General features: G+C 34.3%; 1 pseudogene; it reads left to right on the plus strand.

The window, feature by feature from the left end:
- The first annotated feature begins 13402 nt into the window (after positions 1-13402).
- Positions 13403-14486, plus strand: LOC147384302 (protein MIZU-KUSSEI 1 pseudogene; annotated as a pseudogene).
- Positions 14487-20125: the final 5639 nt, after the last annotated feature.

Consider the following 20125-nt stretch of genomic DNA (forward strand, 5'->3'; position numbering starts at 1 on the left):
GATTTAAAATCATGACACACAGACTATGATAAACTTTATTAGAATATAAGAAATAAGAATTTTGGTCCATTTTTGGTCTTTTTAATTTTGAGTGTGCAATGTGTAATTTCAGTAATTGACCTGTTATAAGTAAAAGTTAGTGTGCCATTAAAACTTGTAGGAAAAAGGCTCGCCCTTCTCTACTTTGACCTTTTAAATTAAGGGTGTAACCCTTTGTAAAATTTCCTCAATCAATACAATTTGAACATTTAGAAAATAAAAAAAATTAATAATAAAAAAAAAATAAAAAAGTCAAAAAATTCATATAAAAATCAAAATAAATTTTTTTTTAAAGTTTCCATTATGTCAACCAACTTAACTCCTTGATAGTGGTTTCAATTAGGCCAGTCCACTCACCCAACCCACCCATTTAAAAAACAAGGATTAAGACCTTGATATTGAGTCGACAAAGGTCAAACTAAGTTCAAAAGTCTTAGGCCCATCAAATTCGGGTTGGTGTAGACATCCCATTTTTGCATCCGCCTGATTAATCAACTCGTCAACCCGATCGCAATGGTTCCCAATGATGGATGTTTATTCCATTGTTTTATTTTGTTACTAGATGTGTTTTAGAAATCCGTATGAGGTATCTCAAACTGACAAAACCTTAGAAACCAAGCTATGCTAGGAAAATACGACTCCAGAAACATAGAAATCATCATCTTTCAAATAAAAAGAAGCTTCACGATAAAAATCACTAAAAATTGGTCAAATTACCAAAATACACCTAACATCAAAACAACCCTAGAGCCTACGTTACGATTAGGAAAACTCATTCAAACACATAAAATAACAAATCGAAACCAAATAAATCATTTCACCAATTTTCACAGAATTTGATAAAATTACGAAAATGCCCCTCATAAAGTTCACGACCATTTCACACAAAAAAATTCATAAATGACACAAACCAATATTTCCATTGAATTCCTTATGAAAAATCGATTATAAAACAACTTAGAACACCAAAAACTGACTTAAAACGTGAAAGTCCTCTCTGGGGGCAAAACGGTAATTTCACAATTTTCATAATTAAAAATTTTGAAATTAATAAATAAAAAATTATATAATTAAAGTGAAACATTAATGAAATTAATTTAAACTTTTGAATCAAAAAAATCTATCAATCGGGCTCTCAGGCAAAATTGTTGAAGGTTCGTGAGATATTTCTTTAAGGACCCCTCCATTTGGGGGTCCAAAGAATTAAAGATATAATAGAGGGGGGTTCTCTAAAAATTTTAAGTCAATCAAGCAAGACTAAGGTCAAGGTATTAAATTCAATCAAGTAAGACTAAAATCAAAATTAAAGTCAATTAACTAAGACTAAAGTCAAAATCTTAAAGTCAATCAAATGGGACTAAAGTCAAAATTTTAAAGTCAATCAAATAAGACCAAAAGTCAAAACCCTAATAGAGTTCTAATTAAATAATAACTCTATTTAATAGAGTTCTAACTAAAATACAACTCTACCTAAAACAATTTTAATTAAAATACAACTCTACCTAAAATAATTCTAATTAAAATACAACTCTGACTAAAAGAATTCTAATTAAACACTAATTCTATCTAAATCAACCCTTAAAAAAATCTATAAATAGAGGTCCTCACACCCTATTTTCGTATCAAATCATAAACCCTAAGAGAAGTAGGTTAAAAAGCCTCCCATAAACCCTAGTTTTGGAGTCCCAACTCCTTACCTAACACCCATACCTCAATTTCAGCTTAAAAGACACCCAAAAACCCTTCAAAAGCACCTCAAAGTCCATAAACAAATTCGAAGAAATCAGATCTAAGGAAGGGATACCTCGCCTCGGAGAGTAGAAATCAGATCCAAAGACAGATTGAAGCAAAGAAAACTGAACAAGGAGTTACTCTGTCAGATATGAGGGAACGATAAAGTTGTCTTCAGAAAGATATAATTTCTTAATGTCTTTATCTAGGTTTTTTTAACAATGTAATTTATTTGGAAAATTAGTAGAGACAGGCTTTGGTGGGGCGGGGTTGGTGCCTAACACCTTCTAACCCCGTAACGTAATCCCCGAACCCTTTTTTCTTTCGTAGATTAGTAATTTTTACCTTTTTTAGAGTCAGTTTGGTTCCTAGACCGTAATAACTAGGTGGCGACTCCCAAACCTCAAGGGTCAAAAGTGGATCCGTGCACCCCGCGGATCGAGGGCGCTTTCAGTGGCGACTCCGCTGGGGATATTTGAGGATCAGACTTGAAAAGTCCCATGTATGGGAAACATTGCCAGTAGGACCTAGTTTTTTTTTAATTATTTTAATTTTTTTTTAGTTATTTATTTTATTTTTTATTTTTATCATTCTTTTTGGTTCAATTATTGAGCACTGGTTTGGATATTGAATATTTTATTTTGACACTTTTTTTATGGATCATCAAGGGTTATTCAGAATGATCTTAAAATCATGCAGGATTTCAAGAAGGTAATGGTCTAAAATAATGGGTGTTGACTCATTTTTTATTTGGATTATTATTATTTTTTGTTTGTATTATCCTTTATTAGTACCTTTTGGTTCAATTTTGGATATTTCGGATTTGGCATATAATTTTTCTTTTTGGTTCAATCTAGGGTCATTTTGGGATGACTCTAAATAATGAAAGATTCAAATTGACATAAATTGTGGATGGAATGATGGTGGTTAGAATGTGAGTATGGATTTTTTTTTTTTTTTTTAATTTGGAAGAATTTTTTTTAGCACGTTAATATGCATGGTTGATAAATTATGAAGATAAATTATTTGTGACTGATGCACTAAAAAACAAAAAAAAGTACCTTTTTTAATGTTGTTCATGATGAGGAGAGGGTTTCAAGAAAAAAAATCAAAAACAAAAATCAAAAAATAATTTTTTTCGTGTGGTATGCCGTTAGTAGAAAACAGTTTTTACTGTTTGTTATCTCCTTCTCCATATGCTGAAGAACAGCAAACAGAGGACGTTTTTCTTGCTCTCTCTCTCTTCCCTTCATCTCTCTCTCTCTCTCTCTACATTAGGAGAAGAAAAAGATCCCTGATTTTCACGACTAATAAGGCAAAAAACCCAAAAAGAAAAGAAATCCGAATCGATCAATCGATTTTTTGGATGTTGAACTAATCATATATAGATGTCATCTTTGGATGATTGCTGATTTGAGAGGGTGTATGAAGACATGATTGCCGTTTGAGTGTTGGCGTTGAAAGAGGGTAGAAAATTCAAAGTCTCTGTTGTTGGAATCTCAATTTGCACAGCTGTTCATTGCGAATCATTTCATGGCTTTTCATCTACTGAACTTCTTCCTACAAATCCCTTCGATCCTCCATCGTCTCTCTTCGTTTTTCCTCCAATTTTCAATTGATCTAACCTCGATCTAGATTTCCTTTTAATTAATTCTCCTTCTTCTCTATCGACTGATACGAATTTGGTAACCCCACGTTTCATAAATCTGATTCTTGAGTTAGGGTCTCCAAAATTTTCATCTGTGATCTCAGATCTGATTCGAAAATGTAGTTTCGGCTTTGATTATTCACTAAATTTCTTATCAGACTACCCTTTTGAAGGTCAAACATGGTATACAAGCGGTCTGTTGGTGATAAAGAGTTGTATGAGCTCTCTCTTAAGCATCCATGATATCTGAAACATGGTGATCAATTGGCTTTATTTGATGGGTATGTGCCTTGTAATAACTTTCCTCTGAAACTTCATACTTCAGTTCTCAAAAGTGTTGGTAAATCTCAAGATGGGTCTTCGCTGGTTCTTGGCTTAAAGATACTTTCATAGTATTATAACGGTGAATAAGCGAATTAAATCAGCTACAATGTCATGGGCAACAAGTGAGTTGACGATGTGTATCTGAGGCACTCGTACATGCGTTTTCATGGGTGATGTAAAGTCTAGAAAGGATGGGGCGGCCAAGCTAATGTTTTTGATTTTATTGTTTAATCTAAAAGCCTAGGCTACAAGCTCTGACCGGGTTTGACTCAAACAACAGCTGACACATCCCCTACCATGGTTTATATTTCCATATAAGCCTATGTTTCTGTCCTCAAGATTAGAATGCACCAAGATACGAGACATTAATTATCTAAATTCCAGCAACTTGATTTGGTGTGCCAATTGGTTTTTTTTTTTTTTTTTAAGGTTGTGTTCTCAGTTTTTTTAGTAATAGTTTTCTTTTATTTTTAGTTTTTTCCTTTCTTTCTTTTCCTTGTTTTTTTTTTAATTAGAAAGAAAAATCAAATCCATTTGCAAAAATTTTATATATATATATAAAATAAAAAATAAAAAAAATAAAAAAAAAAACATCATCATCTCATCAATCATTATTACATCCTCAATTCAATATCCCTTGAAATTTCGGATTATTTCGAGAGTAACCCTCGATTGGACCATTAAATTTTTTTTTTTTTTGGGAAAATCTCCTTAGTTAAACTTGTAATATATCATGTGATATTCAACATTTTCTTGAATGTGTCATTTCATTGTGATATGTGTGTGATCGTGATTGATTGATCCTGATTGGTTTGTATAAATATCTAGATTATTCACATTGGACCATATCTTGATATATCATATCTAGGGTATATCTACCCTTCTTTAATGCCTTGATTAGCTTGATCACACGCTATTGATTAATGATAGATTCATTAAGTGATTTGATAGTAGATATTTATGTGATATCTCATACACATATCATGATCGTAATTGAGATACAAATTGAGATATGCAGGCTTGGATCCTAATGCTAATGTTGTGGATTTTGAATGTTTTAGATAATATCATGTGATATCTGTGCTTGTTTAGTTTGATTTGGCTCATAGGCCCATTTGTTTGAAAAAGGCCCCGAGCACACCCCACCCCGTTTTGCACACCACATGCATGTTTACTGTTTTGCACACTTACACGTCCTATATAGCCAACGTGGCACTAGTGCGTGACCCGGTCTTTTCGGAGATGCGACGTCATTCATGAAAACCACAACTCCAGTCACGTACCTTAGGGTATATCAAACTATGGCATCAATGCCGTCTGATCAGGTGATTCTGAGAGGTATATTGATGTACCCAGGCTGGAACGACCTGAGCCTTTGACCTATTGTGAGTCACACAGTCACATGTCCTGATTGCCAACGTAGTACTAGTACGTGGTCGATCCCCTCGTGGGATGCCACCATTTATGAAAACTACAACTCTTGACTCGTACCCGTAGGTATAAAAGATAATTTAAGTATATCAATTGCACTTCTTGGTCAAAATCGATGCCTAAGCGAGATCTTACCCCGCTGTACCCTACTGTACGAGGGGGATAGACTACGTCTATTCTAGACGAGAGGTATTTAAGTGGGCCCTTACTCAGCATTGTGTGCCACCTCTTAACTAGATATCAAACTGGCTGTTTTTGACTTTAGAGACGTGAGTTGAAGTTTTAGATTATCACATATACGGTATATCAAACCAAGTCACCACGTATCGAAAGGTATATAGGTGTGCTTGGGCAAGGGTGGCCAGATAAAAATGCATTGCACGTAGTAAGCTTAGAGTCTAGAAACCTTCCCTGTAGGTCACGACTCGAACTTATCATGGGTGTTCCCGGGTTTTTTATTGAATGAAACCTTTGGATTGATGAATGTATGTGAATGATGTGAATGATGAGATCAGAATACATGTGAATGATGAGATGAATGTATATGAATGATGAGATCAGGAATGTGCAGGTTTATCCTCAAGGATAAATTTTTTGTTGTTTAACCTGATTTGAAATATTATCACTAGGTACACCCACCTAATAAAAAATCTATTTTAAACTTGACCCAGTCCATCTCGATCCAACGATCATTATGGGCTGGGCCATTTAAATCGAAATAGAAATCAAATTTTCAAAAAGGAAAAATGGTTTACGAAGGGAAAGTATTTTCCAGAAAAAGTGTTTTCCAAAAGAAGTGTTCTTTTAAAAAAAAATTTCCAAAAAAAATTGTTGTTCTCTAGAAAAAATGTTTTCTAAGAAAAAGTATTCTTCAGAAAATGTTTTTCCATAAGAACAAGATTTTCCAAGAGAAAATGCTTTCGAAATAAAAAACTATTTTTCAGAGAAAAAATGTTTCCAAAAGAAAAGAAAATGAAGGAAAAATGATTTACAAAAGATCTATTTTTGCATGGAAATTTTTTGAAATATGTTTTTCTAAAAAGAAAATGATTGCAAAAAATAATCAGAATTGTGAAAATTGTTATTCAATAAAAATATTATTTTCAAGAGTGCAAAAAATTATTTTCCTTTTGAATAATCATTGAATGGATGAATTGTTTAATGGATTGGTACACAAAATTCAATAAAATCTCAGGGTTCATTTAAAATGTTATCAAGGGGGTGACACTGAAATTGGTTAAATTCACCTTCAAAGAGGTTTAAAGGTTATTATTGTACTTAAGCTCAATTGTCCATCGTCTAGCTAGGATTGTAAGTCTGGTCAGTTAGAACAAACGTCAATACCAAGTCAACAGTTAAAAATAGCCTCAGAATTTCTCAATGTCGCCCAGTTGTTCCTTGAAGATCACCTTGCCTCAATCATGTTGGTTGTAAGCAATGTCTTAGTCCTCAGTCCTAATCAAGCCCGTTGTGGGTAGTTGTATTAAGTTTTCATGAGTTATTTGAGTTAGTTCGAGTCCAATTTTTCAATGTCATATTTTCTTTAAATCGAGTCTACTATTTTTCTACTGAATCAAGTTAATTTGTCAAGTCTATAAAGGTGTCTGTCGCCCCTTCTGAATTTGATTGGATAGAGAAAATTTTTGAATACCTCGAGCGCATTAACGAATTAACTAATAATCTAGCTTCAAGGATATATTTTTCTCCTTAACAAAAAGATAAGAGTCGGGCTCAAGAAAGCAAAGGTCATTGACCTCGGAACATAAATAAATTCCTAAAGAGATTTAAATAGAAACCATCCTATCCCTAGAGGAACACAAGGGGATAATGAATTTTGTCAGAAATTTCAAAAGACTTGTTCGCATGGGCCTATGAGGATATGTTAGGTGCAAGCTTGGGTGTTGTCTGACACGGATTAGATATTGAATTGATAAAATGAGATCAAAGAAGATCTTACAAAATGTATCAGTGCTAGACTTCTCAACATGGTAGAGCTCCCAGAATAGATTACCATTATCAAATTAATGAAACAGTTGAAGCGGTATTGATCTCTGATAATGGGTCGTACATCAAAGCTTATGTTATCACTCTGAGTTCAAAGTTCGAGATTCGACATCACATTATCTCTCTACCGTCCTCAGATTAATGGAAAGGTTGAAGCAGCTAATAAAATATCTCAAAAACAATCATCAAGGAAATGTGTCAATCACACCAGGATTAGTTAGAGAAGTTACCATTCACACTAGGGGCACATCATACTTCAATACAGTCTTCCACTGGAACTATTCCCTACTTTCTAGTGTATGATATGGAAGCAATCTTACCAGTTGAAATGTAAATCCTGTATCTCAAGGCCTTCAAGGAAAGTCAATTGTCAAAAGTAGATTGGGCTCGTCAACGGTATAAAGAATTAAACTTGATCGGAAAAAAGCGACTAAGAGCTTTGTACCACTTGCAAGTTTATCAAAGAAGAATCGTCCGTGCGTTTGACAAAAAGATCAAGGCCCGTCACTTACAAGTCGGGGATTTAGTACTCAAAGATAATCAGGCACCTATCTTTGACCCTAGAGAGAAGTTCAAACCAAATTGGGGTGGATCGTTCATCATTAAAGAAATATTACCCGGAAAAACTGTCAAACTTCAAGATCATGATAGAATCGAATTACCAGAACTAACCAACCTTGACCAAATCAAATGGTACTACATTTAAGGAGGCCATCTTTGACCGAATCAATCTTCATATTACCCAGTTACCCAGTTCAACATATCCTTTCTCAACCCCTTTGCAGCCTTTTCAAAAAGAAAAATTATGCCTTTTTTCTTTCTCAGCCCGATCACCTAACCTAGGGAAGGGAAATTTGAACTACGTATTGGTCTGATCCCAAAATTCTGAAGTATGTAGGCAACCTGAGAAGTTACTTCAGGCCCGACCACATCAAAATAAAAAAATCTATTTTCCCACACACAAAAAAAATCAAGAAAAATTTCAAAAGAAAAGAAATATCATCCAAAATGGGGAAGAAAATTCAAGAAAATTTTTTAAATGAAATGCCACACAAAGGGCATTTGGGTTTTTGAGCCTCAAAATTCCTTTTTTTTTATATCCAATCCTAAGCCTACCCATGAAAGTCCTTCTAAGTACCGTGCAAAAAATCAAGGAAGATAGCAAAGCATGATCAGACAGCAACTCCAGAAGTTCAGACAAAAAAAAAAGTAAAAAGCCTGCTAAGTTGAAAATCCGAAAAGGGCGACTTAGGCAAAAATTAAGGCAAGCTCGCAAGGTTGAAAATTTGAAGGGACAACTTTGACAACAATCAAAGCAAAGAAAAAAAAAAGCTCGCCAGATTGAAAACCTGAAAAGGCGATCTAGACAAAAGCTAGAGCAATAAAGAAAAATAGAAAAAAAATCCTAAGCTAAGAGCAGTCCGAACTGAAACATCAGAAGTCCGAATAATCAAGTTCAATACTTAGCTTAAACCAGGCATAGACTAAGAAGCCACAAGTATCTTGTCTACGATCAATCTGAAAATATTTTCTTCCCCAAGTGAACCAATGAAGAGAAGGGTGGATCTTATGATGAGTCTCAAAAGGAAATATTTTGTTCTCTTAAGCCTGACTCAAAATGTTTAATAAAACAACCAAAATTAAAAATTGGATCTTTATTGTGCTTGTGGTAATCAAATATTTCAAACCTTCATACAAGGGGCATTTTCTTTCTTCTTTAATGTAACTTTTCCCCCTAATACTAGGGGCATTTTTTTAATTTTTGCATGATGTGTTCAATTATCTTCAATGCTACGTACATTGTCAAACTATGGGCATTTTGTTTTTTAGCAATGTTAATCCTAAAAAAATAATAGGAACCCTAAATTTAAGGTTTCCCTTTTGATAACAGTTTTTCGAAAAACTTTTGAGGCTCAAAAGAAATAAAAAACTCAGGTTTTAAATTCATAAAACTTTTTGGATAAAACCTTGAGGTTCAAACAAAAGCACTTTGGATCTCACATTTGACTGCCTTTAGAGATTAACTAATAATTCGCTTACCTAGAATAAGAGATATGGCATTCTTTCGTTCCCAGATTCCTTTCCAGATCCAATCATTCCTAGATTCGATCATTTCTCTTCCAGATTCATTATCTTTCGAATTTATTCATTCTCCGATTCATTCCAATCAGTCTTCTCCAAATTCATTCATTATTTTTCAAAATTCCTTCATTCCTCTACCAGTTTTGCTCAATTACCGCCAAGGGTTATCTTCGATTTTGCTCAGTTACCGCCAAGGATTATCTTGGATTTTGCTCAGTTGCCGCCAAGAGTTATCTTGGATTTTTCTCAGATGCCACTAAGGGTTATCTTGGATTTTGCTCAGTTTCCGCCAAGGGTTATCTTGGATTTTGCTCAGATGCTGCCAAGGGTTATCTTGGATTTTGCTCAGTTTCTGTCAAGGGTTATCTTGGATTTTGCTCCGTCGCCGCCAAGGGTTATCTTGGATTTTGCTCAGTTGCCAGCAAGGGTTATCTTGGATTTTGCTCAGATGCCGTCAAGGGTGATCTTGGATTTTGCTCAGTTTCCGTCAAGGGTTATCTTGGATTTTGCTCAGTTGCCGCCAAGGGTTTATCTTGGATTTTGCTCAGTTACCGTCGAGGGTTTTCTCGAAATTATGCTCAGTTTATACTCAATTTATGCTCAGGTTATGCTCAAATTATACTCAGATTTTACTCAGTTTCACATAGTGCACACACTTGCACATTTGCACTTTTTAGTCAGGGAGAATTCTTTAAAATTCAAGGATCTGACACTGTCAGTGAGAGTTTGCACTCAAGGACCTGACAACCTTTTAATTCGGGGAGAGCTTTACCCTCAAGGATTCGAACACCCCGACGAATTGCTAAATCAGGCTGCAAAATGAACTGTCACTAGCTTTGGCATTCGGATATCGCACTATCTACCAAAATAGATTCTGCCAAAGAGGGACATCTGTAGACACCCCATTTTTGCATTCGCCTGATTAATCAACTCGTCAACCCCATCGCAATGGTTCCTAATGATGGATGTTTATTCCTTTGCTTTATTTTGTTACCAGATATGTTTTAGAAATCCGGATAAGGTATCTCGAACTGACAAAACCTTAGAAACCACGCTACGCTAGAAAAATACGACTCCAGAAACATAGAAATCATCATATTTCAAACAAAAAGAAGCTTCACGATAAAAATCACTAAAAACTAGTCAAATTACCAAAATACCCCTAACATCAAAACAACCCTAGAGCCTACGTTACGATTAGGAAAACTCATTCAAACATATAAAATAACAAATCGAAACCAAATAAATCATTTCACCAATTTTCACAGAATTTGACAAAATTACAAAAATGCCCCTCATAAAGTTCACGACCATTTCACACAAAAAATTTCATAAATGACACAAACCAATATTTCCATTGAATTCCTTACGAAAAATCGATTCTAAAACATCTTAGAACACCAAAAATCGACTTAAAACGTGAAAAGTCCTTTCCGGGGTAAAACGGTAATTTCACCAATTTTCATAATTAAAAATTTTGAAATTAATAAATAAAATATTATATAATTAAAGTGAAACATTAATGAAATTAATTTAAAATTTTGAACCAAAGAAATCGATCAATCGAGCTCTCAGGCAAAATTGTTGAGGGTTCGTGAGATATTTCTTTAAGGACCCCTCCATTTGGGGGTCCAAAGAATTAAAGATATAATAGAGGGGGGTTCTCCAAAAATTTAAAGTTAATCAAGTAAGACTAAAATCAAAATTAAAGTCAATTAACTAAAACTAAAGTTAAAATCTTAAAGTCAATCAAATGGGACTAAAGTCAAAATTTTAAAGTCAATCAAATAAGACCAAAGTCAAAATCCTAATAGAGTTATAATTAAATAATTAACTCTATTTAATAGAGTTCTAACTAAAATACAACTCTATCTAAAACAATTCTAATTAAAATACAACTCTGACTAAAAGAATTCTAATTAAACATTAATTCTATCTAAATCAACCCTTAAAAAAAATCTATAAATAGAGGTCCTCACACCTTATTTTCGTATCAAATCATAAACCCTAAGAGAAGTAGGTTAAAAAGCTTCCCTAGCCTCCCATAAACCCTAGTTTTGGAGCCCCAACTCCTTACCTAACAGCCATATCTCAATTTTAACTCAAAAGACACCCAAAAACCCTTCAAAAGCACCTCAAAGTCCATAAACAAATCCGAAGAATTTAGATCTAAGGAAGGGATATCACGCCTCGAAGATTAGAAATCAGATCCGGAGACAGACTAAAACAAGGAATACTGAACAAGGAGTTACTCTGTCAGATCTGAGGGAAGGATAAAGTTGTCTTCGGAAAGATATAATTTCTTAATGTTTTTATCTAGGTTTTTTTAACAATGTAATTTATTTGAAAAATTAGTAGAGACCGGCTTTGGCCGGGCGGGGTTGGTGCCTAACACCTTCCAACCCCGTAACGTGATCGCCGGACCCTTTTTTCTTTCGTAGATTAGTAATTTTTGTCTTTTTTAGAGTCAGTTTGGTTCCTAGACCGTAATAACTAGGTGGCGGCTCCCAAACCTCAAGGGTCAAAAGCGGATCCGTGCACCCCGCAGATCGAGGGCGCTTTCAGTTGGGCTAGGAATTAAAAGTGTACAGCCCACTACCATATTATATGGTTATGTTTAAAAGTTTAAGTAAAAGTAATATGTTATGACATTAATTTCATATTAGATTGAATAATCTTCACACGCAAAAAATAAAAATAAATTTGTTTTATAAAGTATAAATTTCTTTTCTCATTAAAAATGTTGAATTTAATATTTTGTCATTTTCGTTGGACACACTTTTCAGTACAAGTCTGTTACGATTGGGTTAAGATTTAGTCAACTTAGGATTGGATTAAGACTTAGTCAACTTGGAATATAGGACTGATTTAAGGTAGAGATCACCTTGTTTGGACTAGTTTAGGGCTTAATCAAACCGACCCAAACTAGCTCATCGATGTTTGGAAGCCCTAGTCCACAATACCCATTTAGTGGTCTGATTATCCTGAAAATACCATGATAGGTGTGTCAATTGGTCGGTTCTAGTTCGGTTCCTAAGGAATTTCGAATCATAATCATTATATTTAGTTTGATTTTGATTCTTATCAGTTTCAAAATAAATGAAATTGGAACCGTCAAAAATCACAGTTACCCATCTGTTCCGATTCTCAAGAATGGAATGAGAAAAAAAAAGTATTTCAAATTATTATAAATAAAAATTTTCTTTCACAATTTAATATATTATTAACTTGTTAAATTTGTAGTACTAAAGAAATAAATTAATGACTTTTTTTCAAAAATAAAAATTTACCTTCGTTAAAAAGTAATAAATTTTTACAAGAGAACTCATTTTAAACTCCAATCAATAACATGCAGTTATTTTAAAATAAAATGAAAAATATCTTAAATCATCTATAATATAAATAAAAATGATAAAATAAATCGATTCCAAATACTCATAAATATCCACTGGATTGAAGTTAACACTTTCGATTTCATTTTAGACCCGACTCTAATTAATTCCAATAAAAAGGGAACCGGAACCCATTGACACCCCTAGATATTTTCTCTAAATAAATACATTGAAAATTTAAATAAAATTAATATTTATTATTTATTATTTATTATTTAATAAATAAAAAGCAAAGTCAAATTTATATATTAATACCTCAAGTCAATTCCGACGTTGACCCGCTACCTCAAGACTATAAAACTCATTTTGTACACTTGGCACACGTCTAGAGCCTTAGGCCCACAATTAGCAACATTTTATAGTCTGGGTGTTCTAGGTCAACTCGAACGCTCATTGTAGAGTATAAAATTGACTTTATTGACTTGGCACAGGTGTACGGCATCCGGCCCACAATCAGAATTAAAAATGGTCTGGGTTCATGTTCCAGGTAGTTCTCCATTCTTGGACCGATTTTGTTCAACTCGTCTTGCGTCATGACTCATTTCTCTGGTTGAGTTCATGAACTCAATATTTTTTTAACTCGGGTGATCCACTGATATTTATTAAAAAATTAACGAAAATATATATTAGACGACCCAGTTGAACACTGACTTGAATCACTACGAAACAGAAGTTCCCGAAACACACTTCCACGTGGCTGATTTTCAACCGTCAGATATGTCAGAATACAAACCAACTCTAGTTTCAACAACCACTATGTTTGGGTACAAGAAGACCTAAAAGTGAGCTGTGTGCCGCAAAACACAAACACAGCAAAAACTAAGCTTCAAACCGTAATTTAACAACCTTCCTTTAATAAACAAACAAGTCCTTTTCCCTTGAAAACTGGATGAGAAAAAAACACCTAAAACGTGCAGGCCACAACTTCCTCTTCATAAAAACCTTCATCACCACCACCACTACTACCACCAAAACCAGCTTGCTCCATTGAAGAAACTCAACTGAGAACACTCTTCCATGGCACCACCACAGCTACAAACACAGACTCACCATACTAGCGCAGTTGCACCAGAGATGACACCATCCCCGTCACCCACTCGCCCACAAATATCCCTTCAACAACCTTCAACAAACAAAAAACCATCCAAACCTAGAATTCTTTTCAGGCGTTTCCGTTCGGTCTTCCGATCCTTCCCCATAATCACACCAGCTTGTAAAATGCCCGTCTCTATCCACGGTAGCCGTCTCAATGACACCCACATCTCGGGTAGCACCAGAATGACGGGTACCTTATTTGGATACCGCAAAGCTCGCATTAGCCTAGCCATCCAAGAAAATCCGAGGTGCCTTCCGATGTTTCTTCTTGAGCTTGCAATCCCAACAGCCAAATTACTCCAAGAAATGGGATCAGGTCTAGTGAGGATCGCTCTCGAGTGCGAGAAACATCCAGTAGAGAGACCAAAACTCATCGAGGAGCCTCTATGGACGATGTATTGCAATGGAAAAAAGATGGGTTATGGAGTTAAGCGCGACCCAACCAAGGAAGACTTGAACACTATGCAGCTGCTCCATGCCGTGTCAATGGGAGCTGGTGTGCTTCCAAGTGAGACAGCAGACATGCCCGATGGAGAGCTGACCTACATGAGGGCCTACTTTGAGCGTGTAGTGGGATCAAAGGACTCAGAAACTTTCTACATGATGAATCCAGATGGCAATAACGGCCCCGAACTCAGCATCTTCTTTGTCAGGATCTAACATTTCAGGTAATAAGAAACAGTGAAATAGTTCTGACAACAAAATGAGTTGTCGTGATCCAAACACAATCCCAAAAATTTGAGGTCAGCTCCATAAAGCATAATTGGTCTTAGTGCAAGAAAATGTTACTAGACATCACTGTAGAAGTATGGAAAGCTGAATATTACATACCAAGCCAGATTGCACTTTCACCGTAGTCCAATGGTACATTGCTTCTCTGCTCTGAGGCGAGTTGCCATCTTTCATCGTTGGGTTTGCGCTTTGTGTTCGGGTTGCTCTTCACACCTACAATTGGCCATAGGTACCAAGGCAGGTTGAGATACTATAACCGAAAACTTCTCAATCAAAAGCAAGGAAAGAAGGTTGATATTTTACCATCGATTGTAAATATATCCTGACCATTATAACAGAAATGATAGAAACATTAGGGATTACTAGTTGATTGATTTTTTTTCATGTCTTTCTCTGTCCAAAAACAATGGGATATTTATACTACTAACATGTTATTTCTTGAAGCCCCAACACTCTCGGTCTTACTATGTACTTATAAAATTTTCCTTTTAATTTGATTGAGAGAGAGAGCCAAACACATAGCAGTCCAGAAGCACACCTCCAATTTAATAATCTAGCTCTAATTGTATGGAAACATCCTCAATCCTTCATTCTTTCTAACCATATAGATAATAGAACCCACGTAACAAATTTCGACCAGGAGCTAGATTATATTAAGGTGAAAATACCACATTCACCACCCTCACTACTTTGACTGCCCACAAGCACATGAGTTCAAATGCTTCCCTTGATGCTAAGGTTCCAAAATCAAGGTCTTAGAGTGCACACATGGTTTTGCCAACAAGTGTTCGGGTTTGTCTCTATTTTGTTGCCTATGGAAAGAGAAGAATTCCAAAACAAAAATTATGATCAGACACGTGAGATTTGGGACATTTGTTGTCATTGCTCTATTGTTGGCAGAGTGGTCCTCTGTCAAAAAAGAGTTCTTACAACTCAGTTTTTTTTTTTTTCTTAATAAAAAATTCTCAAAAAGTAAAAGAAACAATGATGAGAGAAATTGTGTGTGTTTGTGAGAGAGAGAAGGAGAAGGAAGCTGAAAAATATATATTTATGAATATACTTCCTCCACTGAAGACCAAATCATGCTTATGAACAACTGAGCAAGTAATCTAGGAAACCCCATTCACATAATGGCATGCCCTCTCCATATCAATTTTGCACAAAATCCAAAACTTACCACAAGAACTTCATCCAAAATTTGGTTGCCTCATAGAAATGCCCCTTGAGACAACAAGTTTGTTAACATCTAACTAATTCTAGAGACAAGTTTTGGATATGATTTTATAAGCATTCCCTACCTAGTCGATGGGCTTTTAGTCAAATATATCTTCCAAAGCTCCTTTATCGCCTTCATATAGTGGTAAATTTTAAAAAATCGGTTAAAACACATTTGACTCAAGGGTCTTTACACTCCAGTTCTCTGATAGATCTAAGGATCTACTCTTCCTCAAAGATACTTCCCACCCAACTACTCTCTACTCTATTTCAAGCTAATATGATCAAATTCGCCATCATCCAATGGTGGTTTTTGTAAGACCATGGCTCAGAATACAATTTCTAGTAAAAAAGTCCCACTACCTCTTCGATCCTTCCTCCTCTATGGGGAAGCCATTACTATGAGTTGAGAAACATTACCACGTCTTCTACTTTCTCTTCCTCCATCGTATCAATCACAACAATTTCTTCTAGAAAATCCCATTGTCAACAATCCACAAAGTGATTGTTTGCAAGGTCCCTTCACATCATTACTATTATAATGAGAGAAGGCGGAGTAGAAGTGGTTCGACACCAAATTTGAGTGGTCATAAATGCCCCCACTTTTATATTTAAATTTAATATAATTGAGGTCATTTTGGTAAAAACTCAAGAAAATTCCAACAAACTGCTAAGTTTCAATATTACAAAAGTATCCCTTTTTACTATGTAATCTTAAAAAAAAAAATTCCTTAATCAATACTTTGAATTACAAATAAGCCCCTTCATACATGTGCATTTGCACATACCAACTTTTAGTTATAGAGTAATATGAGAGCTGCTATTGGCACCACAACTTTTACTTATTACACCTCAATTTCTTAAATTACTTATCACACCCCAATTAAAGATTAAAACACACTCTTCAAACATTACAAGTTTGGCTCAAATTATAATCTCAACATTACAAAACATTATAACAGTCATTCGAACAATCTCAGTAGTTGTTTACAATTATGATTAAGCTAATATAAAATCCTAAACGACAAAATAAAAATCTAGCAAAAAAAAAAAAAAACAAGAGAGCTTCTATTGGAAGCTCCAACTTTTACTTATTCTCAGCCATTCACTTATTTTTAATTAGGGTGTAATAAGTAAAATTTGGGTGCCAATAGCAACTCTCTTCCTTTTTAGCTTAATTGATTTCATTTGAACCCTTTAATTCTATTAATTCTTCATCGATTCCCTAAAGTAATTTGATTTCACGAAGAATATCATGTCAAAGGCCTAAGAAAGCTTCAAAGGCCCAAAAAAAAAGACAAAGCAGAAACACCTGATCTATAACAATTGATGTTGCTAATCTCTGTTCGTGTTCTCCACAGCTTCAAAAAGAATCTTTGATAAAACATGGTAATCATCCAAAACTATTCCAACCCTAAGTTTGAACACGATCACAATTCACATCAGAAATACAAATAGCTGCCCATGTATCATATAAGAGATGCTAAAACAATCAAAATCAAAATTGCAAGAAGAATGTAACTCGGACTACAATAAAGATCTGAAAACTAAAGAGAACTGTAAACGAGATCAATAAGGGACAATGGATTTAAGAAATCAAGCAAAAAACACGAGTTCATCAAAAAATAAAAATAGAAGAAAGAAGCACTGCTAACGTAGCTTGAAACCCTAAATAAGAGTATTCGAACCTTCGATTCGCAAGGTCAGGGCAGAAATTGAATCTTTCTTCTCTCTGTTCTCTGCTGCTTGGTGAATTCTTCGGTTCTCCTCTACCATAGTCTTCGAGAAATTTTTGTGGGAAGAAATGGGTTTAAAATCGTTGGAGACCGAGATGACTCGCCCGCGTCTTCTCTGTGTTATGGGCAAGTTCGTCATAATAACTCATCCGAGATCGACTTGCCCCAAAGTATTCAAAATCGACCGTTTTCTTTTTTTTTAATATTTCCCTGAACGTACACTGTTCATTTTAATCCCCAAAACATGTTTTTCCCGTGAATTCGTTGCTTTTATGATTAAAATTCACTGATAAATTACCAGTGTGATCGTTCACATGGCATAATCATTTGTATATTATCAACGAATTCATTGGAAAAATCTCTTTTGGAAATTAAAATGAATAGTGTATCAAATTGGGAATTTCGTCATATTCAACATACGAAATGGAGATTCACCTCTTTTTAGAACCATTTTTTTTTTAACACCACCCCAATTCATACGTAAATCACCAAAGAATTAGCACACTTCTTAGGATATTGTTAGTAAAAATGGGTGTGGCAATAGAAATTATATTTTTTTTATTACAAGGTTAGTGAGGAGTTCACCTTTACTAAGGGTCCTTGGGCTCACCTTGTGGGATCCAAAAACATGATCCGATATTTTAAGGTTGTAGAGAACAAATTTTTTTCAAAAAAAAGTTATTTTTCACTGTTGAACTTTAATTTTAAAATTTGAAATTAGGTGGAATTTCGGTTGTTGTCCATTTTCAAAACCTTGAATCAAGCTAAGAAGAAATTATTTTTATAATTTTTATTTTTTAGATTTGAGTTTATAGATGAAACTTCGAGAGCTGTAGTGTTGGATTGATGATATGGTAATCTATTTTAGTAAAACAACCTTTGGTAAGGCTTAATATCTTACTATGTTAATAAGGAAAGTACACTTTCAATAATTTGCAATTTCAATATACATTATATAAAAAAAAAGTTGTCTTGCCAAGGATTATTGTATCCCTCAACAATTTGCAAGGACGGAAGATGAGCCTAAAACCCTAATGATTGTCTTCTTATTTTCTTCCAATACCTTTTGAATATTCTTGGCATGCATAAAAGAAAATTTCCTGCCTAAACTGAGGCACTCCCATATTTATTAGTTCAAAGCAATCAAAAATCTGATTCATTCACCAAAAACCTTCATTCTAAAACACTAACTCTAATTTCGATCATAACTTCTACTTCAATGTCCAATTTCCAATAGTCTTGCAAGCCAAAAAGATAATTATGTCAAAATGATGTATCCATATATCCTTTCTAGAGGATTTTTCTTTCAAGCCTAAACCTGAGAAGAAAAGAAAAAAATATTTATACCAACTCAGGGGCAAGACAAAACAAAAAAATTGAGGGATCCTTGAGAATCATAACCATGTGTATGAAGAAGCATAAAAGAACATCACAAAAATATATATAAAGAAGTACATGCCAATGAAAGTCTAGTAAAAAGGTTCCTTCTACAAGAAGATCCGAAAAGAACTTTTGATTTAACTACAAAGGATTAATCGTATTCAAGATCTATAAAGTATATTTTCTTGAGTTAACAAATATTAGCTGCAGGTAAAATATGTTGTTCTTAAAAAGTCAAAGCTCAAAATAAAATGAGGCATTCCTTCTATTATCCTAGAAAGGCATCAATGTGCAAACATTGTGGAATAAGACTTGGTGAAAATCGTAATTGGTATCAGGGGGATGAATAGAAAAAAAATACAAAGATACAAAAATGAAGATAAGTCATCATCAATCATCCTCTACCTCAAGAAAGTTTGGAAGTCTACACACTTATTAAACATTGGCAATCCCTTAATATCTCTGAAAAATTCTAAAGCTTACCACCAATCACCGATCATCACATAATCTTTATATCTAATCATCAAATACCATCCAGTCATTTTCTATCCTTTTGTTGATATCCGATGGTGGGGATGACTCTAAAGGACCTTAGAGAAAACTACTCTATATTTGTTAGGCACACTTCGTTCAATATTCAACAATGTAAAATTCTTGATTAGATCATTTTGCTTATGCTAAAATGATGATTTTCAAAATGAAAACAAAACAAAAGTTTCATGTATGCATAATGCAAACTAGTACTTTTGTCTTATGACAAAAAGTTCAGTTTGTTCTTTGAAAAAATATATAATCACCTAAAACCAATGATTATTAAAATTATTTTACTAAAAGCATTTCATTTACATGTTACTCCTCAATAAGAGTCAAAACTATATTTTTGCTCCTTAACAAAGGCCTAAATTGCATTTACTCCCTAATAAAAGCCTAAAATTACTTGTTGCTCTTTAACAAGAGTCTAAACTGCATATTGCTCCTTATAAAGAGTTTAAATTGCGTAATGCTTCTTAGTAAGAGTCTAAACTACATTTTCTCCTCTGTAATAGCCTAAAATTGTATGCTGCTCATTAACAATAGCGTAACTTGCGTATTGTTCATTACCAAGAGCCAAAATTGTATTTGTTTATCAATAAGAGCCTAAAATGCGTATTGGTCCTTAGAAAGAGTTTAAATAGCATAATACTCCTTAAAAAAAGCCTAAACTACATTTGCTCATCAATACGAGCCTAAAATTGCATGTTGCTCCTCAGCAATAACTTAAATTGTATGATGCACTCCAACACAAGCCTAAATTATATGTTGCTCTTTATTACATC

This window comes from Akebia trifoliata, chromosome 15 (assembly GCF_017979445.1).
Source record: "Akebia trifoliata isolate Shusen 1 chromosome 15, ASM1797944v1, whole genome shotgun sequence".
Taxonomy (NCBI): Eukaryota; Viridiplantae; Streptophyta; class Magnoliopsida; order Ranunculales; family Lardizabalaceae; genus Akebia; species Akebia trifoliata.